Source organism: Microcaecilia unicolor, chromosome 3 (assembly GCF_901765095.1).
Source record: "Microcaecilia unicolor chromosome 3, aMicUni1.1, whole genome shotgun sequence".
NCBI classification, from domain to species: Eukaryota; Metazoa; Chordata; class Amphibia; order Gymnophiona; family Siphonopidae; genus Microcaecilia; species Microcaecilia unicolor.
In genome coordinates, this window is record NC_044033.1 from 338489442 (window position 1) to 338506454 (window position 17013).

Here is a 17013-nt window from a genome sequence, read left to right on the forward strand (position 1 = left end):
CAAATCTAAATGAATGCAGAGCCAGCATGGGCAGGTGCGACTGGGGATCATTCTTGCCCAAACTATACCTCCAGGGCTTCTAAGGTAGGCCCATGAGGGCCTACCGGTGCTGGAAGGGTGGCACTTTTTGTTTGGGGGGGGGGGGGGGGGGGAGGACAGAGAATGGTCACTACGTTTGGTTGGGGGGGTTGAGTCTGGAGTCTGTTTCAGCTGAAAATGCATTCATTTTTGGCCAAATCTGCAACAGTGTTCCCAGTTACTTGTATTCTTCTCCATCCCTCCATTTTCCTAGGGCTTTTGCATGCCTACAGTGGGAGCCTTGCTGCAGCCTGCTCACGTCCATGGCTTGCATTTTCCACGGTTTACTGTTCTATGCTGGCTGCCTGCACTCTTCAATGCCTCACTCTTACTTAATGTTCTTTGCAGTACTTTTTTTTTTTGTAGGAAAAAAGGTACCGGTACTCATACAGGGCCAACCTTAAGGGTGGGTCACCATCTATGGCTCCACCCCTACAGTAGTCACACTCCCACAATAGCCACACCCATTTTACAAGCCACGGAGCTTGTAAAATGGCAGTGACGTGGAGGGGAGAGGAGGAGCGGCTGCAGTGACGACAGCCAATGCCAGATGGCTGTCTACGGAGCCGCGTTTCAGGTTAAAAATCTTTTTTTTGTCTTTTTTTCTTTTTGTACCGGCCGCTGCTGCTCCACAGGAGAAGCAGCAGCAGCCGGACAGCATTAGTATTGGCGGCTGCGGGTGGCGAGGGAGTTGATGTGCCCGAGGGGGGGGGGGGGTGTAGGGGCTTTGGTGATGTGCTGGGGGGAGGGTCTTGGGTGATGCGTCGAGCGGGGGGTAGGGGCTTGGGTGTTGCACCGAGGGGGGGGGGGGCACTGAGAGCTGATTGGTAGGCAGGGGGAGGAGTAGGGAAACATGCTCCACGTGTTTCCCTACTCCTCCCCCTGCCTGGCTCGCGGTTTTGCAGGGCAAGGGCTTGGGTGTTGCGCCGAGGGGGGGCACTGACAGCTGTTTCCCAGGCAGGGGGAGGAGTAGGGAAACACGCGGAGCGTGTTTCCCTACTCCTCCCCTTGCCTTGGAATCAGCTGTCAGTGACATCACTGACGTCAGTGCATTCTAAATTGCCTAGCAGACCACCTCCGAGGGAGCCACGGTACCAGGCACATTAGAACGTTGGAGGTGAGAATTATTATATAGGATAACACAGATTGCCACCAGAAGTGTGGGTTAAGTAAGGAGACATCTTTCCAATTGGTCAAGACAAGTCTCTGTGCAATAGTTATTAAGATGTCTACCAGTCTTCATTTATGATCAGGTAAAGTCACCGTGATGTCTGCAGATTTGAAAATAATTAGTTGAGTTGAAAGTGGACTGTCAAGATGCAGTATAGAAGAAATAGTATTCCAGATTGAGGTCCAGAAGGGTTGTAGCAGAGGACAATCATAAATCATATGAAGTAAAGTACCAGTCTTTAACTTGCAGTTCCAACAAGTGTTACATGACAACAACCCTGCAGAATGAAATTTCCTTGGGGTCCAGTTGGTCTTGTTGGTAGAAGAAAAACATTGATTAAAGTATGCTGGCTGAAGATGTAGTAGTAGTGAAGTGTCATTCAACTAAAAACCAGACTCGAGTTCCCAGAAGTTAATAATGGAGTCATTTGCCTTGTGGAAAGGTTTCAGTAGCATCCTATAAATGGAGGACTCTACATGACCTTTATCATATAAAGTGTGTGCCAAAGCTGGTAAGGAGGGTTAACAGTCACGAATCTGGGAGAGAAGCTTAGAAGAGTAAAGGCAATGATTTAATTGCAACCATTGAAAGTAACAGGAAGGAGGTAGAGAAAACTTAGATTGTAGACTCTCAAATAATAACATTTTTTTTATGAGTTGGGTCATATATATCTGTGAGTGTCCACATATCTCGGGTGGACCAATTTTTCCAGAAAAATGTAGAATTCTTGATTAGAAGTTTGGGGTTGAACCCAAGAGATGCATGAAAGGATGCAGAAAAGGGAGACTCTAAAGTGTTATCAAAATTAATGAGACGCTTGTGTGTGATGGAAAGTATTAAGTTTGCCACGTTAGCTGGAGACATTGTAGCAGTGGACATTAGAAAGCTAGGAATTGGATACTATAATTTTTCTAGAGTAAACCAAAGAGGAATATATTCAGGTATATCAGGAACAAGCCACCTGACGTTGTTGTATTATGAAAGATTTATGATAAAGGAGAACGTCAGGAAAAAAAGCACATCCAAGTTTTCCTTGGGGACCTTTAATTTGGTTAATGAGATTTTAGGGGGTTTTGAATTCCATAAAAAGGAGGAGAGGTCTCTAACCTGCCCCACCAGAATAGTTGTAAAGGGTGCCAGGTAGATAATAGGGATTTTTTAGAATTGTATCTTGTGCTGTTGTAAATAATGAAATACTAAGATGTTTTAGTTTAGTATGTGACTATAGAAGACCGAAAGGTTTAACCGTATTGGAGTGAGCATGAACATTAAGAGGTAACATTTCAGTTTTAGATTGATTAATTTTGTCATCTGAAAAAATTGAGAAGGAGGCTATTAAATCTAATAAAGGGGAAAGAGAAGTAATCGGATTTTAATGTACAGCAGAACGTCATCTGTATAAGCAGTAACTTTAAACATTTCGGGACAAGGTGAGGAAGAGTCAGATTGTAGAGAGAGGCCTAAAATATCATTACGTGACTTGATAGCAAATAACAATAGTTCAAGAACAATATTAAACAAGTATGTGGAGAGGGGGCAACCTTGATGAGTACCTCTATTTAATTGTATATAATTAGAGTAGTATTAGCTATAATTTGTGCAGAAGGGTTGGTATATAAGATTGTAACTTTATCTATGTATTCTGGATGAGCTCCAAACCAGCTCAAGGCATGATAGAAGTATGGCCATTCAACCCTGTCAAAAGCCCTCGCTGCATCAAGCAATAAGGCTATGACAGGATGAGGAGATGTTTTTGCCAATTCAGATAAGTGAAAGAAAAGCTTTGTATTATCTGTTATCAGCCTGCCAGGCATAAAGCCTACTTGATTAGGTGAAATAATTTTGGCGATAGGCAATTAGCAAGTATTTTTGCATAAATTTCATAATCATTGAATAGTGAAATTGGGCGATAATTGTGAACTTCTGAAAGACTTTTGTTTTTTTTTTTTGGTATAACTGTAATGACAGCATCTGTAAAATGATTAATGCTATTCTCCGAGGACAAGCAGGCTGCTTGTTCTCACTGATGGGTGACGTCCACGGCAGCCCCTCCAATCGGAAACTTCACTAGCAAAGTCCTTTGCTAGCCCTCGCGCGCCCGCGCGCACCGCGCATGCGCGGCCGTCTTCCCGCCCGAAACCGGCTCGAGCCGGCCAGTCTTCTTTTGTCCGCACTCGGTACGGTCGTGTTTTCGCCGTGTCGAGCCCCGGAAAGTCGACCTCGCGCGTCCAATTTGTTTTGCACGTGTTTTTTTTTTCCTTCGGGAAAGCTTTGTCCTAGTCGGGAAGTGCTCCGGAAACCCCCCGCCGGGTTTCGTGTAAATCCTCCCCGTACTTCCAGCTTTTTTGCCCCGGTAAGTTTCTTTCGTCGTCGGGGTAGGCCTCTTTTCGGCCTCGGTCGAGATTTTTTCTCCCTCTAAATTTGGTGCTTCAAATTTCGCCATTTCGGCTTTTGATTTCGCCGGCGTGATTTTTCCGCCCATGACATCGAAGCCTTCCAGCGGCTTCAAGAAGTGCACCCAGTGCGCCCGGGTTATCTCGCTCACTGATCGACACTCGTCGTGTCTTCAGTGTCTGGGGGCCGAGCACCGCCCTCAGAACTGCAGTCTGTGTTCCCTGCTTCAAAGGCGGACTCAGGTAGCGAGACTAGCCCAGTGGAACGTGTTGTTCTCGGGCTCTTCGTCGGCATCGGCACCGGGATCTTCGAGTGCATCGACGTCGTCAGCGTCCAGACCATCTTCCTCGGCCGCCCCTGCATCGAGTGCATCGAGGCATCGGGCCTCTGCATCGGCGCCGAGACATCGGATAGCTGCATCGACGTCGGTGGTACCAGGACCTCGTCTGCTGATGTCGTCGGACGGTGGTGCATCGGGTGGAGTGCAGGTGAGGGCTGTCCATTCCCCTGCTGGTGGCGGTGAGCCCTCGGGTGGGTCTCCGCCTACCCTGAGGGCTCCTGCGGTACAGCCCCCCCGAGATCGACCTTCTTCAGTCTCGGCCCCGAGGAAGCGACGGATGGATTCGACGTCCTCCTCGTCGGTGCCGGGGAGCTCCGGTGACATGCTTCGGAAGAAATCGAAGAAGCATCGACACCGGTCTCCTCCCCGTGTCGGCACCGAGAGCTCTGGGTCGCCGAGGGATTCGGCACCCAGCAGGCATCGGCACCGAGAGGACCGCTCACCCTCTGTTCAGGAGGTGTCGATGCGCTCCGCTCTGGACAGCCCGGAACAGCCTCCACGCCCGGAACAGGTACTGACGTCGACGCCTGCATCGACCTCTCAGCCTTTCTCTGCAGCCGCTCTAAACGAGAGCCTCCGGGCCGTTCTCCCAGAGATTCTGGGAGAGCTGTTGCGCCCTACCCCTCCGGTACCGGCGGTGCTTGCGCCACCGGTACCGTCGAGCGTGGCGCCGGCTGGCCCATCGCCCAGGTTGAGGTCCCCGACGTCGGTACCGCGTGCGGTACCGACCGCGGCCACCTCCCAGGAAGGCTCCCCGACTACGTCGGCGGAGGGAGCTTCGCCGATGCGGGCGAGGGAGTCTACCTCTCGACGCCCCCATCGTGGACGGGGTTCCACGGAGTCGAGCAGGGCGAGGTTGCAGACACAGGTCCGTGAACTTGTGTCTGACACCGAGGGTGAGGCCTCGTGGGAGGAAGAGGAAGATCCCAGATATTTCTCTGACGAGGAGTCTGAGGGTCTTCCGTCTGATCCCACTCCCTCTCCTGAGAGACAGCTTTCTCCTCCCGAGAGTCTGTCTTTTGCCTCCTTTGTCCGGGAGATGTCTACGGCCATCCCCTTCCCGGTGGTTGTGGAGGACGAGCCCAGGGCTGAAATGTTTGAGCTCCTGGACTATCCTTCTCCACCTAAGGAAGCGTCCACTGTTCCCTTGCACCATGTCCTGAAGAAGACATTGCTTGCGAACTGGACCAAGCCATTAACTAATCCCCACATTCCCAAGAAGATCGAGTCCCAGTACCGGATCCATGGGGACCCAGAGCTGATGCGCACTCAGTTGCCTCATGACTCTGGAGTTGTGGATTTGGCCCTAAAGAAGGCTAAGAGTTCTAGGGAACATGCTTCGGCGCCCCCGGGCAAGGACGCTAGAACCTTAGACTCCTTTGGGAGGAAGGCCTACCATTCCTCTATGCTCGTGTCCAAGATCCAGTCTTACCAGCTCTACACGAGCATACACATGCGGAATAATGTGCGGCAGTTGGCGGGCTTGGTTGATGCTCTTCCCCCTGAGCAAGCCAAGCCTTTTCAGGAGGTGGTCAGGCAGCTGAAGGCGTGCAGAAAATTCCTGGCCAGAGGAGTTTATGACACTTTTGATGTTGCGTCCAGGGCCGCTGCTCAAGGTGTGGTGATGCGCAGGCTCTCATGGCTGCGTGCCGCCGACCTGGAGAATAGAATCCAGCAGCGGATTGCGGACTTGCCTTGCCGTGCGGATAACATTTTTGGCGAAAAAGTCGAGCAGGTGGTAGAGTCTCTCCACCAGCGGGACACCGCATTCGACAAGTTCGCCCGCCGGCAGCCTTCAGCTTCTACCTCTACAGGTAGACGATTTTTCGGGGGAAGGAAGACTGTTCCCTATACTTCTGGCAAGCGTAGGTACAATCCTCCTTCCCGACAGCCTGCGGCCCAGGCTAAGCCCCAGCGCGCTCGCTCTCGTCAGCAGCGTGCGAATCAGCAAGGCCCCGCGGCTCCCCAGCAAAAGCAAGGGGCGAGCTTTTGACTGGCTCCAGCAGAGCATAGCCGACATCCAAGTGTCAGTGCCGGGCGACCTGCCTGTCGGAGGGAGGTTGAAAGCTTTTCACCAAAGGTGGCCTCTCATAACCTCCGATCAGTGGGTTCTCCAAATAGTCCGGCAAGGATACACCCTCAATTTGGCCTCTCAACCTCCAAATTGTCCACCGGGAGCTCAGTCCTACAGCTTCCAGCACAAGCAGGTACTTGCAGAGGAACTCTCCGCCCTTCTCAGCGCCAATGCGGTCGAGCCCGTGCCATCCGGGCAAGAAGGGCTGGGGTTCTATTCCAGGTACTTCCTTGTGGAAAAGAAAACAGGGGGGATGCGTCCCATCCTAGACCTAAGGGCCCTGAACAAATATCTCGTAAAAGAAAAGTTCAGGATGCTTTCCCTGGGCACCCTTCTCCCCATGATTCAGCAAAACGATTGGCTATGCTCTCTGGACTTGAAGGATGCCTACACACACATCCCGATACTGCCAGCTCACAGACAGTATCTGCGATTTCAGCTGGGCGCACGCCACTTCCAGTACTGTGTGCTACCCTTTGGGCTCGCCTCTGCGCCCAGGGTGTTCACAAAGTGCCTAGCTGTGGTAGCAGCGGCGCTTCGCAGGCTGGGAGTGCACGTGTTCCCATATCTCGACGATTGGCTGGTGAAGAACACATCCGAGGCAGGAGCCCTGCAGTCCATGCAGATGACTATTCGCCTCCTGGAGCTACTGGGGTTTGTGATAAATTACCCAAAGTCCCATCTTCTCCCAGTGCAGAAACTCGAATTCATCGGAGCCCTGCTGGATTCTCGGACGGCTCGCGCCTATCTCCCAGAGGCGAGGGCCAACAACTTGTTGTCCCTCGTCTCGCGGGTGCGAGCGTCCCAGCAGATCACAGCTCGGCAGATGTTGAGATTGCTGGGCCACATGGCTTCCACAGTTCATGTGACTCCCATGGCCCGCCTTCACATGAGATCTGCTCAATGGACCCTAGCCTCCCAGTGGTATCAGGCCGCCGGGGGTCTAGAGGACGTGATCCACCTGTCCACGAGTTTTCTCGAATCCCTGTATTGGTGGACGATTTGCTCCAATTTGACTCTGGGACGTCCCTTCCAAATTCCTCAGCCTCAAAAAGTGCTGACCACGGATGCGTCTCTCCTGGGATGGGGAGCTCATGTCGATGGGCTTCACACCCAAGGAAGGTGGTCCCTCCAAGAAAGCGATCTACAGATCAATCTTCTGGAGTTGTGAGCGATCTGGAACGCTCTGAAGGCTTTCAGAGATCGGCTGTCCCACCAAATTATCCAAATTCAGACAGACAATCAGGTTGCCATGTACTATGTCAACAAGCAGGGGGGCACCGGATCTCGCCCCCTGTGTCAGGAAGCCGTCAGCATGTGGCTCTGGGCTCGCCGTCAAGGCATGGTGCTCCAAGCCACATATCTGGCAGGCGTAAACAACAGTCTGGCCGACAGGTTGAGCAGGATTATGCAACCTCACGAGTGGTCGCTCAATTCCCGTGTGGTGCGACAGATCTTCCAGGCGTGGGGCACCCCCCTGGTGGATCTCTTCGCATCTCAAGTGAACCACAAGGTCCCTCAGTTCTGTTCCAGGCTTCAGGCCCACGGCAGACTGGCGTCGGATGCCTTCCTCCTGGATTGGGGGGAAGGTCTGCTGTATGCTTATCCTCCCATTCCTCTGGTGGGGAAGACTTTGTTGAAACTCAAGCAAGACCGAGGCACCATGATTCTGATTGCTCCCTTTTGGCCGCGTCAGATCTGGTTCCCTCTTCTTCTGGAGTTATCCTCCGAAGAACCGTGGAGATTGGAGTGTTTTCCGACCCTCATCACGCAGGACGAAGGGGCTCTTCTGCATCCCAACCTCCAGTCCCTGGCTCTCACGGCCTGGATGTTGAGGGCGTAGACTTTGCCTCTTTGGGTCTGCCAGAGGGTGTCTCCCGCATCTTGCTTGCTTCCAGGAAAGACTCCACTAAGAGAAGTTACTTCTTTCATTGGAGGAGGTTTGCCGTCTGGTGTGACAGCAAGGCCCTAGATCCTCGCTCTTGTCCTACACAGACCCTGCTTGAATACCTTCTCCACTTGTCTGAGTCTGGTCTGAAGACCAACTCCGTAAGGGTTCACCTTAGTGCAATCAGTGCATACCATTACCAAGTGGAAGGTAAGCCGATCTCAGGACAGCCTTTAGTTGTTCGCTTCATGAGAGGTTTGCTTTTGTCAAAGCCCCCTGTCAAGCCTCCTACAGTGTCATGGGATCTCAATGTCGTTCTCACCCAGCTGATGAAACCTCCTTTCGAGCCACTGAATTCCTGCCATCCGAAGTACTTGACCTGGAAGGTCATTTTCTTGGTGGCAGTTACCTCGGCTCGTAGAGTCAGTGAGCTTCAGGCCCTGGTAGCCCAGGCCCCTTACACCAAATTTCATCACAACAGAGTAGTCCTCCGCACTCACCCTAAGTTTCTGCCAAAGGTTGTGTCGGAGTTCCATCTGAACCAGTCAATTGTCTTGCCAACATTCTTTCCCCGTCCTCATTCCTGCCCTGCTGAACGTCAGCTGCACACATTGGACTGCAAGAGAGCATTGGCCTTCTATCTGGAGCGGACACAGCCCCACAGACAGTCCGCCCAATTGTTTGTTTCTTTTGATCCCAACAAGAGGGGAGTGGCTGTAGGGAAACGCACCATATCCAATTGGCTAGCAGTTTGCATTTCCTTCACTTACGCCCAGGCTGGGCTGGCTCTTGAGGGTCATGTCACGGCTCATAATGTTAGAGCCATGGCAGCGTCGGTAGCCCACTTGAAGTCAGCCACCATGGAGGAAATTTGCAAAGCTGCGACGTGGTCATCTGTCCACACATTCACATCTCATTACTGCCTGCAGCAGGATACCCGACGTGACAGTCGGTTCGGGCAGTCAGTTCTTCAGAACCTGTTTGGGCTTTAGGATCCAACTCCACCCCCCGAGGGCCCTGTTTGTTCTGTTCCAGGCTACACTCTCAGTTAGTTGGTAAATTTTTTAGGTCAATCTCAGTTATGTCCTCGCCGTTGCGAGGCCCAATTGACCAATGTTGTTGTTTTGAGTGAGCCTGGGGGCTAGGGATACCCCATCAGTGAGAACAAGCAGCCTGCTTGTCCTCGGAGAAAGCGAATGCTACATACCTGTAGAAGGTATTCTCCGAGGACAGCAGGCTGATTGTTCTCACAAACCCGCCCGCCTCCCCTTTGGAGTTGTGTCTTCCCTTGAAGTGTATTGTCTTGCTACATACTGGACTGGCCGGCTCGAGCCGGTTTCGGGCGGGAAGACGGCCGCGCATGCGCGGTGCGCGCGGGCGCGCGAGGGCTAGCAAAGGACTTTGCTAGTGAAGTTTCCGATTGGAGGGGCTGCCGTGGACGTCACCCATCAGTGAGAACAATCAGCCTGCTGTCCTCGGAGAATACCTTCTACAGGTATGTAGCATTCGCTTTATCAGAGTTGGGGAGAGAGTTGAAAAGACTTGTTAAGTGCGGTATTGGAGAATGCTGGAAAAGCTTAAAGAATTCTAAGGGAAAACCATCCAGGCCAGGAGATTTTCCCGAAGGTAGTTGCTGTAAGGCTTATGTAACTTCGCCATCATCACGTTTTACTTAGTGCCAAGTTATCAGATTCAGACCATTGTGATCTGTGCAATTGACCAAGAAATTGGTCTATTTCAAAGTTAGTACAACGAAATTCAGATTTATATAGTTTTGTGTAAAAATTGTGAAAAATATTTAAAATATCTTTATAAGATGTCTTTAAGGGTCGAAATTTGAACTTTGATTCTTTCTTTCTTTCTTTTTTTTTTTTCAAATAATTAGCAAGCATTTTACTACTTCTATTACCCTCAAGATAATATTTGGTCTTTTGAACCAAAAGCTCAGAATGGGCTGAGTCACTATATAATTTAATTTAGGGGTTCTTTTACTAAGGTGCGCTGAAAAATGGCCTATTCTAGTGTAGGCGCATGTTTTGGGGGCATGCAGATCCATTTTTCAGTGCACCTGTAACAAAGGCCTTTTTTGTTTTGGCAAAAATGGACGTGCGGCAAAATAAAAATTGGCGCACGTCCATTTTGGGCCTGGGACCTTACTGCCACCCATTCACTTAGCGGTAATGTCTTATGCATTAACCAGGTGGTAATCGTCTATGCACGTATAATGCCGATTACCGCCCGGTTAGGGCCAGGTGCCAGAAAATAAAATATATTTTCCGGTGCACGTAGCGGACGTGCGTAAAAATTTAAATTACCACCTGGGCCACCCAGTAGCCGGGCAGTGGTTCCAAATTGATGCACGTTCTTAGTAAAAGGGGCCCTTATTAAATGAATATTTTAGATGATATAAGTTATTCTTGAGGGTATTCTTTAGATGTTTACTCATGTGTCAGCACAGTCCAGTGCAGTGATACTGATGCAAAATGTGGTGGTTGCCCTGCTTGTCCTTGGAAAATTCATATTCCCATTGAAAGTGTAATGGAAATCAGATATCAGCATTATCCAAATTTCCTGCACCTTAGCTTACTGCATACATTTTTCTGAAAAAACTAAATTTAATGTATTTAATGTATTTACTTCTTTATATAAGTTTCTTATAAACCGCCTAAATCCCAAAAGCTATTGAAGCAATGTATAGATAGAGTAGGCATTTTTCTGTTCCTGGAGGGCTCACAATTTGATTTTCCACCTGAGGCAGTGGAGAGTTAAGGGACTTGCCCAGGATCACAAGGAGCTGTAATGAGATTTGATTCAGGGTCCTGTGGTTCTCAGTCTGCTGCTCTTTTTTTTTTTTTAATATTGCTAACTTTTCAAGAAAACTCTTGATTTGGAAAAATAGAGGGGTTAGGAAAAATAAATTCAAATTATACAATATTCAAATTATAGGATATGTGTTATTCCCCCCTCTAATCTCAAGCCCACAACATTGGAGAAAGAAAAGACAAGGTAGAATTCCAAGAAATATGTTCTCCACTGATACAGCAAGGAAATAATAAGAAGAACTTAGGTGCCTTCAATAAATATTACGGAGTAGATGTTAACATTACAGCCAGCTGTAGGTTAGAAGCAACCCTTGAATCTATAGAAGAACTCAAATGAGTAGGATCATAGAAAATATATTTAGCTGAATTAACTTTCAGTACACATTTACAGGGGAAGTTAAGCCAAAATAAACCACCCAACTGAATAACCCGAGGGCGAAGTTTTAGGAACATTTGACACCTCTTTTGAGTTGCTCTTGCGATATCAGGAAATATTCTAATCTTATAGTTCATAAAAAGTTCATCCCTATGACGAAAAAATGGTCTCAAAATCCAATCGTGATCTGGTTCCAATAGAAAAGTCACTATTAGAGTTGCTGGTATAATACCCTTCTCATCATCTTGAATTATTTGTGTAAGATTCAACATATCAAATGAAACTTCTACTCCTTGTTCAGCTTGATTAATATTTTCTTTTTTTTCCCTTTTTATATGGTGGAATATAGTATATCTTACAGACTGGCGGATAGGCCTGCTCAGGGATCTTCAATACCTCTGCTAAATATTTCTTAAAAGTTATTAAAGAAGCAATAGATATGATTTAAGGAAAATTAATCAACCTTGGAGTTTTAGCCCTTAGTTGATTTTCTAAGTTTTCATTTTTATAATGCAACAACATATTCCTTAGCGTCCCTCCGGACCGGACCAGGATTGGACTGATGGGTTGTGCTCGCCTACCAGCAGGTGGAGACTGAGAAAAAAACTCTGACTCTAGAGAGCCAATAGGAGCCCTGGCCATGTGACCTTAGCCTCAGTATTTTCTCAGTCTCCCAGCAGGTAGGAAGCGAGCCCATTAGTCTCTCTTTTTATCTTTCTCTTTTAGAGGTTAATAATAAGAACTACAATGCTACCTCTTCTGTGCCTAGGAATTCTCGGTTAGACGCTGGTCAGGTAGAGATTTCTTTTCCTTTCTTTCTTTACAGCCTCTGGGGGTGTTAAACTCGGGGTGCCCCCGGGTCCCTCCCCCCTTCCTCCCCATCTCCCATATGTAGCTGGGAAGGGCTACCCTTTGTTTAGAAAGGTGTATGTCTTTGGGAGAGGCAGCCACTATAGAAAGTTAAAACGTATAGGTATTTTTTCCTTTCCCAGCATTTTAAAGAGCAAGCTAGCAGGCAGCGCTCAGCTATTAAAAAAAAAAAAAAAAAAAAAAATCCCCAGGCTTCTAACGAGCAGGCAGCTCGGTGTTATTCTATTACTCTTCAGCAGAGTTTTTCCCCATTACTTTAACGAGCAGGCAGCTCTGGTTGCTGTTTTGGGTGTCTATGTTATCTAGCTGTTTAAAAAAAAAAAAAAAAGCAGCAATAATTTGGAGGAGGTTTCTTGACTGGCTTTTTTTGCTCTTCCCTCCGTTTTTGTCAGTTGTTTTATTTTTAGCGGTTTGTTCGGCAGAGCAGGGCTTCCAAAAAAAAAAAAAAAAAAAAGGAGATTTTGGCGCGAATCGGGTACGTGCATGCACGCGCATTACCGTCATGTCTGAGACGCTGCGCTGTATGCCAGCGTCGGGGGATCTCCTGTGCGCCGCTGGGGGGTGCGTCGGGACCTTCTCTTTCGCTGTCTTCAGGGCTTCAGTCGTCAGCCCAGGGTCCCTCGCCGTCGCGGTCTGCTTCAGCAGTTGTGGACGGGTCGGGTGCGCCTCCGGATGCCTCTCCCACGAATTTGGTGCGTGCGGTGCTCATTTTGTTTTCCGCGCGACGTGTGTTTTTTGGGGGGGCGGAGAGAGCTCCATTATGCAGGAGAGACTGCAGCATGTTTTTGTCAGCGACGGAGTCCATTCGTTTTCGGCTCCAAGTTTTTCTATATTGCAGCCTGCTCCTTCAGAACGCAGTGCTCTGTGGTATGTGTGGCGCTCCATAATTTGAATCTACAACGAATTATAGAAATGAGAACAGACGAATATCATTCTTTCATCTTTCAGGGGAACTAGGTTATCCAGAAGAGAGAAGTAAAAAAAAAAAAGAAAACCACTATACTATGCAATCTAGGTGGTACGTGGAAGGCTTGTGTACTTGCACATTTATGCACACCATTTGCACAAATGGTTTGAGGCTGTTTGCTCTATAATCCAGGATTATTTTTCTCTGTGGTTTCCCAGTGTTGCGGTTCTACCATATTTCTTATTCTTTTTCTGCCTTGAGACTATGTAAATTCTGCAAGGTTGTAATTTCAGTTTTAAAATCACAAATTATGATTTTAATTTGTGGATACACAGAGTTTGTTCCTTTTAAGAATTTCTCGCAATGGCTGTGGTATTCTACAGTGTTTTTTAACAATTTAAGAAATTTTCTCTATAGGCATAAAGTAGATTGTTTTTAGATGCCATAAGAATATATATGCTCTCTCATATTCTCTGAGGGACAGCCCTGTCTATCAAGCTCCCAATCACTCAACTGCAGGCAGGCTTGGTTCATGTCTTCTCTTCTTTTCCAACTGCCTTGAAGCCTCTCATACTTCATTTTGGCTTTCTTCTGGTAGTTACAGGACAGATGACCACTTAGAGAATGAGGTCACCTTTTTATTTTGCATATTTCCCCCTTAAAGATAGTGGAAGGTCCTGAAACCATTTTTTTTTTTTTTTTTTAATCTGTGCTATCAGTTCAGCATTGGCAGATGGTAAACTTTCTGGTTTGGTCCAGTATGCCTATACATACCATCTACTATCCTGAGATCTTATGTTCTTGTTTCAAGCTTTCTTGAATTCATATAGTCTTGTCTCCTCCGCCTTTTCTAAGTAGCGGCGGCACAAATTCTTCTTCTCCGGTAAAAGTATTTTACAAGTCTGTCCTTTTTCATTTTTATTCTATGCGCCCTCTCTCCAGAGCCTCCTTACACTTGGAAGGGATCTCACTTCCTGTGCCACTATGTCTTAGGTAAATAAGTATTGTTCTGCTGTGAAAGACCAAGAGGCCATCAACCCAGCATTCATGTCTAATGGGCATAGGTACATAGGTATTGTCTTCTTGGAAGGACCAAAAGTCCATCAAACCCAGCATTCGTATCTAATGGGTGTGGGTTTGGTACATCTCAGTGAGGGAGGAGGCATGACCATGGTACGAGGATTGGGGAGATCCATGAAATTACCGGCTGGTGAATCAGGTGTCCATTCTGAGCAAATGGTTGAACTTGCTGAAAAAAAAAAAAAAAAAAAGCGTGCTTCCATGGTTGTTGGACACCTATATTTAAAGTTTACCCAGCTGTGACACGTCACAGGGATAGGGCTGGGGTATGGAGCCCTATTTAAGTAGTGTCCTTGGTCACCTTTTCTCTCCTCCTCAGAACCCAGAAAATGGCTAGTTTTGCTTAATGCATTAGCAGGTCATTTTCAGCAGTACTCTTCTTTCCGTTCTATTTAGCTCTAAAAGGTTGTTCATTGCGCTCTCAGGATCACAACTTTTTGTATGGAGACTCCTCGGTCGATCATAGTGACAGTTCGGCAAGGAGAGTATTTAACGGCCTTGGATATGTCAGAGGCTTATTTACATATTGCTATGTGGCAGGTTCAACGCAGATTCTGGCGCTTTACGATTCTAGGTTGACAACTAGGGATCCTTGTTTCAGCCTTACCTAGACGACTCACTAATTGGGGAAAGTCTTATCGGCAGAGTTCTCAGGTCACGCACCGGGTGGTGCATCTTTTACAGTCTCTAGGTGGGGTGGTGAATGTAGCCAGGCCTCTCTGATCTCTGATCAGATATCTCAAATTTTCTCTTTGTTTAGTCAGGTTGGCGCAGAGTCTTTCATCTCCTCTTCATCTCCTCTGCAAGCATCCCAGTTTATATATATATTTTTCTTTTTTCTTGGTGACCTTGGGCCTTCGGCCATTTCCTCGCTCTATTCTGCAGAGTACAATTTACTTTCTAGTTTCCCAGAAGGAATTTTCCTTCATCCTTTTTGGAATCTCAGGGTCATCAATTGCGCTCTTTAAGTATCATCTAGTTATCACAAGAACCTTAGTTCCGTCATAGGGATGCTTCGGGCACTACACTTTTTAGCAGAAGCTTGTTTGTATATGTTTTGTTTCTGGGGGACCACAACAATTCGTTTACCTTCGGGTATATTTTGTTCCCCTACTGCTCAGCAAGGCGGGGAGTGCTATTTTGGTTTTTTTGCCATGGCAATGGGTTCTGTCATCCGCCAAGGAGGAACTAAGAGTATACTCTTGAGTTTGTAGTCAGTGAGGCTCTTGTCAGGGGTGGACATTTGCTTAACTGCTTTTTTTTTCAGCGGTCCATGTGGCGGCAGTCGAAACATTGCAAGTCATTTTTTCTTAGTTGTCTCACCCTGCATTCAAGTGAATGGACTCTCATCTTTTCAGCGTTACTGCCTCGCTGCGGCAATTCAGGGATATCTCTTTTGCCTTCAGGCTCTCAAACATTTCTTACTTCTTCCGTCCAGCAACAGTCTTGACGGAGACAGGGATAGACGCCATCATTTAGCAGGGGTCTTTCAACCTTCTATAAGCATTTCTTCTGTCAACTTACTAGGCGTTGTCTTTTCATTTATAAAATTTAAAAAAAAAAAAAAAAAAAAATTCCATCTTTCATCCATACCACGCTTTATTTGGTCATATGGTTTGGCTCTTTCGTGGTTTTTCATTAATTAAGAGCGCATTTTACGCTTCAGTAGTTCTTTCTATGCGGCGGTTGCGTTGTTGAGCCCCGTCTCTTTTATTTGTTCTTGGTTCATTTGTTGTTGGTTTTCATAAACGATTACTCTTTTCTTTTCTCCTGCAGATTGCACTTTTTACAGGCTTGTCCTTTTGGAAGTTCTCGTTTACTTTAAGGATCTTAGTCTCCTTCGCCCGACAAGCCGAAATCCTCTTCAAATCACAATGTTAATCTTTCAGCTCTCGTAGGTCCTCTTTTTGGGCTGTTTTCTTCTGGTGTCCTTTAAGTTTCCTCTTAAACCACTGTTTTATAGTACCCATAGCTTTTTCTATAAAGTTTTCCTATTCAAGCAGGGTTCCTAGTAGCTATTGCAGCAAGTAGGGCTATGGGTGGAGTACTTCTACAGTTGGTTACTCCTTTTCGGCCTAGTCTAGTTTCATGGTTTCACCTTTCTGATCGGTCTTTTGTTCTTGGGTTTGTCTTTCTAGCCAGTAGGCGTAAGGGTTTGGTTGTTTCTACCCACTCTATCTCGACGGATTAAGGAAATGAGAACTTCTATTTCTCTTCTCACTGAGAAATCTCACTGAGAGGGCAGTTTCACAGAGTATAACAACATATTCCACAAGTTCAGAAGCGGGCTGTATTCTTACTACAGCGCTTTTTGATGCTCTCGATGCTCATTGGTAAGGTGGCAGCCTGGTCTTACCTTCATTCTTTCGCTAATTGAGACACGCCGCATGTTAGTTCTCGACAGGAGGCGGCCTATACAGCATGGATATTTCTATGTACTTTTCATAGGGTCCCTCCCTTCAGATTACTGCTTTGGTACTTCCCATCAGTCCAATCCTGGTCCGGTCCGGAGGGACGCTAAGGAAGGAGAAATTAGATCTTACCTGCTAATTTGCTTTCCTTTAGTCCCTCCGGACCGGACCAGGCCCCTCCCATGTTCTCTCAACTCTTTAGATTCTTTTATTAGGTTTGGACGTGTCTTAGTTCCTTTACCACATGTGGAATGCTTTACAAAAAAAAAAAAAAAACCTTTGCGTGGTCCATACCACTTTTCTGGTGGTTGCTGGTGAGCTCAGTTTCTGGAATATATATAAAACCTTAAATTTGCCATACCACTTCTCTGGTGAGAGTTGCTGGGGAGCTCAGTTGCTGGAATATATATATAACCTTAAGTGAGTCATATCACTTCTCTGACAGTTGCTGGTGAGCTCAACTGCTGGAATATATAGAAGACTTTAAGTGAGTCATACCACTTTTCTGGTGAGAGTTGCTGGTGAGCTCTAATATGAATGGGCCATGCCACTTCTCTGGTGAGAGTTTGGGCGAATTCTGATACAAATGGGCCATACCACTT

The 17013-nt window shown here is 47.3% G+C and overlaps 1 protein-coding gene across 1 annotated transcript in view; it reads left to right on the top strand.

Moving 5' to 3' along the window:
- The window catches only part of AHI1 (Abelson helper integration site 1), a 683164-nt gene that overhangs the window by 258804 nt on the left and 407347 nt on the right, over nucleotides 1–17013 (top strand).